Below are 6,742 nucleotides of genomic sequence, written 5' to 3' on the forward strand. Positions count from 1 at the left end.
CTTAGACACAATACATTAGTACCCAAATCAATGTACTAAGTCTAGAAACGTACCTTGTTGCATGATTTGCACTTCTTAAATCTTTGGCACAGTTTAATACTTAGAGAATATGTGTTGGGCACGTAATCACCAAAACACCTTAGAAATGGCCCAAGGGCACATTTCCCTTTCAATGTGTTATACCAGATGAATATATATCATGAAGAACTAGAATTTTGATACTCACAGGAGTATGGAACTGAGCAGGGTCAACTAGAGGGAGCAACGGAGGTGGTGGAGCGAAACCATGTGCGGTGCCAAGGCTCTGCATGTACTGGAACATCTCCGCCATCCTCTGCTGATCTACCAAGTGGGCCTCCCGCTCCTCCATCTCCTGACGTTCCCTCCTCTCTTCTTCTAGTTGGGTCTATAATATTCCAAGCCAATGTTATAATAACTCAAAGAGAAGGTATATAACTCAAGGAATGATGAGTTACAGAAGCACTAACCTCGAGTTGTTGTATGCGATGACGTGAGATGTCCTGCCGAGGTCGTATGGTTGGGCTCGAGCTCGTGCTCCTTGCTTGCACCTGAGACAGAGTGGGAGTGGACGACAAGTCAATTGCCCCGTCGACAATCCAGTACGTCCATGCCTCTTGCCTCCTCCGACCCTCATGAGGACATCTCCATAGATGTCCTCAGTCCTCAGATCGTAATTTGGCCCATGGACCTCCTGCACCATGGCAGTGTACTCACTTAGGCGGCTATAGACGGCGAGGTATCTATATGCCTCGGGTCCGTCATCCGGGTTGTAGGTGATGTCGGATGTCACCTTGCCCTTTTGGGCCATAGCATAAGCTGAGAAGATGGAGCAAGGCTGGCCACCATGTGACGCCGACTGCAAGAAAACCAACGAGATAGTTAGAAATCATATCTAATCCAGTGTTATATACCTAAATAAAAAGAGGGTGTACCCATGCTTCTGCATATTTGCCGAGGTTGCGGTTGCCTTGGTGGTATGAGGGACCTTGCATCATCAGACACCATTCTCGGCTAGCGTTGTGTGCCTCGTCCCACTCAGGCGAGCACTACCTATCCACCATCTACTCCCAGCACTGAGGATGCACGACACACCTATAAGGAATCATCTACAAAGTAAAACAAGTACACTGCATATCAGAAGATAAAATTAAGGAAAAAATTGTCATGAATATTAAAGTGTTGTATTTACCTGCAAGTATTGGTCCCTAGTCAACAACATGGTTTGGGCGTCCTGCTTGGTCACCTTCTCTCCAAGGACGGAGCCGTGGAAGCTGACGATGGCCTGGATTCGCGCCTCGTAGTGCATATGTCCACGACGAGCTTCTTACAGCTCGTGGTGGCCACCACATCTGCCCTGGCCTCGTATCCAGCCTCGCATCTGAATAAATCCTGCATACAAAGACTTATTTCAAGAATGTGCAACGAATGCAACATATTTTACAATATAATAAGACTTACCCACAGCTCTTACTTCACCCGCTCCGCGTTGTTGTTGCATTCCCAGTCGTCCCGTTCTACTGCATCGGGGGCGACGCTGTAGTGGTCGAAGGTGTAGGCTGGGCCCGTCACTCCAGCATACTCAACCAGTCCAGGGAAGTGTTCCCTGCACAAAAGGTCGGGGATGCCATTGGGGTTGCGGTCGTGACCCCCTGCATTCTCTACAACCTTCTAAGACCTGCCCAAGTGATAAAAAGTATTAGTTTAAATTATGAATTTGAACATATAATATGAACAAGCAGCAAGAATATCTAAAGTTACGTGCCTCTCCCCATCGGGTCAAATCAGTGGCCGCCTGTCACGAAGTATGGGATGCTAAAGGAGACTCGCGGGACATCGCAGGTAAACGTTCCTCGAACCTGAGACGTCCTATTGAGTGTCGTCGTCGTCCTATTGAGTCGCATCGATAGCGGCCTGCTGCTCCACCTACTGTTGGACGTCATCGTCCTGCTGTGTCTCCTTCACCGTCCTGCGGGTGCTTGTCCTTCCCCTCCTCGTCCTCATCTCACCGCCCACCATGTTTGTCCAACAACCTGCAATTAAGATTACGCAAATAAGCACATATAAAAAAATGTATTTAGAAACAAGTGCGAAATAAAAATATATATAACATTACATCGATTAAAAATATCTTCATATATGTTAGGGTTAGCCAGATCATAAGTCTCATCATCACTATCAACCATTTCATAGTAAACACCATCTGAAGGCGCAAGTTCATCATTAATGTCATTGCCTTCAAGTATTTCTACGTCATTCTCATTTTGCACCTCATCATCCTCCTCATCAACAACCATTTTAATATCTACTTCCATTCCAATAGCTTCGATTAAGTCTATCTCAAATCGTCCTTCTAGCCCATCTTCTTGGAAGAACTCTCCGTCATATGTGTCCGGGTCTAAGTTATAATCTTCATCGTTTGGAATAGGTAATTTATCGTGCGGCGAAACCTTATACACAACATCCCAACCCTTAAGATGTTCTTTGGTTTGGCACGTATATGGGAGATAATACACTTGTGTGGTTTATTGGGCCACGATATAGACATCGTCTCCTGGAAAGGTGGAATCTTGTCGAATTTTGAGTATCCCAATATTAGAATGTGTTCGTCTCATCACTTGAGGGTCAAATCAATGACATTTGAATATCACTGGAGTAAGAGGTTTGGAACCATGAAAATTGAGTTCATATATTTCTTTGATTTGTCCAAAATAATCGACCTCATCAAGGTCGGGCGTAAAGACTCCAGAACACGTTGTTTTTTGATTGAGTCGACTTTGGTCGTAGCTTGTTGTGCGAAAATGGTATCCATTGATGTCATACCCATAATATATCTTGACCCTATAAGCAAAGTCATTGACTACTTGTCTCAACTCGGCCCTCATAGACGGATCTCTTTGGCCCTGCAAGTATTCACAAGTTAAAAGACGCTAAATTGAGTTCATAGATGGATCTCTTTGATAAACTAAGCATGTACATTATGTTTGAACCAGGAAATGAAATCGGACAATCCATTTCCCGCACCCTTTCTAAGAAGGGTATCATATTCCTGTGGAGTTGGATCCCTTGATCGACGCTAGAATTCATGAAGAAATTGTTCCATGTATGGCATCACCTCTTCAAGGTTGGTCAATACATATAGCATGATATGGCACCACTCTTCATGTGTCAGGGTCTTGGTAGTCGAACCACTTGTGCTTCCGAGTTGGCCTCAAAATATGCTGAGGTTTGATTCATTGCCGCCATCATCGTAACGAGGGGGTGGATTATGCACGCTCGGCAGTTTGTCACCATAGTAAGTTGTTGTGAAGTTTGACACCTCCTCTAGAATGTATGCCTCTGCAATGGAAGCCTCGATTTTTCATTTATTTCTACATTTCTTTCGAATAGTCTTTAGACATCTCTCGATTGTATAGCACCAACGTCCCTGCACGGGCCCCCCAATTCGTGCCTCATAGGGGAGATGAAGAATCAAATGCTACATTGGATTGAAGAAGTCGGGTGGAGATATCTTCTCAAGCTTACACAGTAACATGGGTGTCAATCTTTCCAAGTCTGCAATCATGGTCCAAGATAACTCTTTTGCACAAAGCTGGCAGAAGAAATAGCTCAACTCTGTAAGCGCTAGCCAAACATGCTCAGGGACATAGCCTCGAACCATCACAGGAAGAATTCGTTCAATCCATATGTGGAAGTCATAACTCTTCATCCCTAAGACTCGCACAGTAGATAAGTTCACCCCCTACTCAGGTTAGTTGCATACCCATTAGGGAACTTCAACATCTTGATCCACAGAAGTACTTCGTTCCTCTAGGCCCTGTTTAGGACGAAATCGGCCTTAGGTCTTCTCCATGTCTTTCCACCACTAGGCGACTTCATCTCTTGGTTTGGTCTATCACATAACGCTACCAGATCCACTCTTGCCTTTACATTATCCTTTGACTTATCAGGAATGCACATAATTGTTGCCCAAAGTGCCTCGGCAACATTCTTTTTAGTGTGCATCACGTCAATGTTGTGTGGAAGGAGCAGGACATCATAATAGGGGAGCCGAGTCAAGCCAGACTTATGTGTCCACATATGCTGCTCACCATATCCCACAAAACCACCTTCCGGACTGGCCACGAGCCCATCTATCTGTTGATGAATTTCGGCACCAGTCATCGTTGTAGGTGGGCGGTCTGTCACTACGACACCTTTCGTAAAGTTCTTGATGTCTAGGCGGAATGGATGGTCAGGAGGGAGAAATTGTCGATGTTTATCGAACGACGAATATTTGCCACCGTTCTTCAACCAAATGAACCTAAGAGCTTCCTTGCAAACTGGGCATGTGAACTTACCGTGAACACACCAGACGCGGAATAGCCCATATGCCGGTAAGTCATGCATGGAGTATGGTACCAAACATGCATTTTGAAGTTTGTTTTTGTAGCTCGGTCCTACGTCCATACCCCTTCCTCCCAAGCATGTACCAATTCATCAATCAAAGGCTCCATGTACATGCCCATTTTATTTCCCGGGTGTCCGAGAATTATCAACGACACGAATATGTTCTGCCTTTGAAAGCATACACCGGGGGAGAGATTGATTGGGATAACAAACATGGGCCAACATGTGTACGGTGCAACGCTCATTCCATAGGGATTGAACCCATCTGTGGCCAGCGCAACACGTACATTACGAGCCTCTTCGGCTTTCTCACGGTGAATGTCATCAAAGTGTTTCCATGCATCACCATCGGATGTGTGCACCATCTTGTCAAGATTGTAACGTTTGCCATTTTTGTGCCATGTCATCTATTTCATGGATTCCTCGGTCATGTATAGACGCTAGATCCTTGGTATGAACGAAATGTGGCGTAGGATTGTCATGGGGATGTCGAGATGCCTCTTCTATCCATCACCAGAGTCTACCTCCATGAACCTAGATGAACAATACTTTGCCTCCACGTATTATTCCTAAATAGCACACATCCCTTCGAACAAACATGTATCTGCTCATACGTCATCTTGAGTGCACGAAGGAGTTTATGTGCCTCGTACATGCTCTTTGGAAGAACGTGATCCTCCGAAAGCAGGATGCCAATAACCGTCAACAAGCCATCAAATGCGTCTCGACTCATGCTGTATTGCGACTTGAACGCCATTACACGCCCAATGGCATCCAGTTGAGAAACCTTTGTCTAGTCGTGAATGGGCTTCTGTGCCGCGTCAAACATGTCGTAGAACGCCTTTGTGGTTGGCTCTGGCTCGTCCTTCATACATCCTCCTGCGATTGTGCCTTGTGATAGTCATTCAACATATCTGCTACCCTGGCATCAACATCATAATCCTCGGCGCGTTGTCTCACCATCTCCTCTCTCATACGACGTGCTTTACCATGGAAGATCCACCGAGTATAGTTCGGCGTAAATCCATTCTTCCAAATATGTTCTACCATGGCCTTCTTTAATTTTCTTTTCCAGTTAGTACATTTGCACACGAGCATGGGACTAGACTTGCTCCTTTAGTAGCTTCGCCAAATGCTCGTCCCATGAAAGCATCGGTCTTTCTAATCCATTCGGGGGTGACATCATTCCTTCCCACGTGGCCTGTGTACATCCACTCACGGTCCTCCATACTCTAACATATATAACCGAGTATACTCTAAAGATTAACACAAGTCTGTCAACAAAAAAATTTGGCAACACCTCCTCGCATGGGGATGTTTCCAAAAACCTGCAAACAAAAGTAGCAACACGATGGCTGATACACACATAGACATCAATGCCTCGACACTTAGCCAATCATAAGTACAACTAGTGTAGCTTATGAATCGACACTTAGCCAATCATAACTACATTGTAAGCATAATTGAAATGATCAATGAATCGACACTTATCGGTTGTGTAGTCTTTACCTTTGTTGGTGGTGGTGCGTTAGCCGAAGCAGGGGACCGATGGACAGGGATGGTCATAGCCGGCGAGCGTGTGGGGATGGACGGTGGAGCTAGCGGTGCGGCAGGGCTGAGCGGCGCGGCGAGTGGCACGGCAGGGCTGAGTGGCGGCGGCAACGAATAATGGAGTCAGGGGCCCGGATACTTGCTAAGTATATGTTCTTTGTCGAGTGCCCGCGATCTGGCACTCGACAAATATTTTTTTAAATTTAAAAATACACTTTGCCGAGTGCAAGTGATCTGACACTCGACAAAGATTTTTTTAAAATTTTAAAATATACTTTGCCGAGTGCCAGGTGTTGGCACTCGACAAAGAGAATACTTTGCCGAGTGTCGGCCGCCTGACACTTGGCAAACAATGTTGCTTTTGCTGAGTGCCTAACTTGGGCACTTGGCAAAGTATATTTTTATTTTTTTCTTTTTCCAACTAAACTTTTTGTGGTATGTTCCTACACTATGTAGACTTACATGTTCTATTTTGGCACAATTATAAAAGTGCTTGCTATAACAATTAGATTTTGTTCTTTTAATTGAATTTACTCGGATAATTCAGATTTGAACTGCAAGTCACTCGAAAAATGGAAAACCGTGAATGCAAAAATGATATCCATGTTAGGTAACAAGATACGACTGATTTCAGGAGCATACCACAATTTTCAAGCACCATGCTCACTAAACATGACCGTGAACTTGCCATCAAGTTGTTTAAAAATTATATTAAACACAAGTCAAAAAATCATGAAACTTGTCCACATGTCATGATATCATATGTAGAGGTTGTGATAAAAAT

Source organism: Zea mays, chromosome 5 (genome assembly GCF_902167145.1).
Source record: "Zea mays cultivar B73 chromosome 5, Zm-B73-REFERENCE-NAM-5.0, whole genome shotgun sequence".
NCBI classification, from domain to species: domain Eukaryota; kingdom Viridiplantae; phylum Streptophyta; class Magnoliopsida; order Poales; family Poaceae; genus Zea; species Zea mays.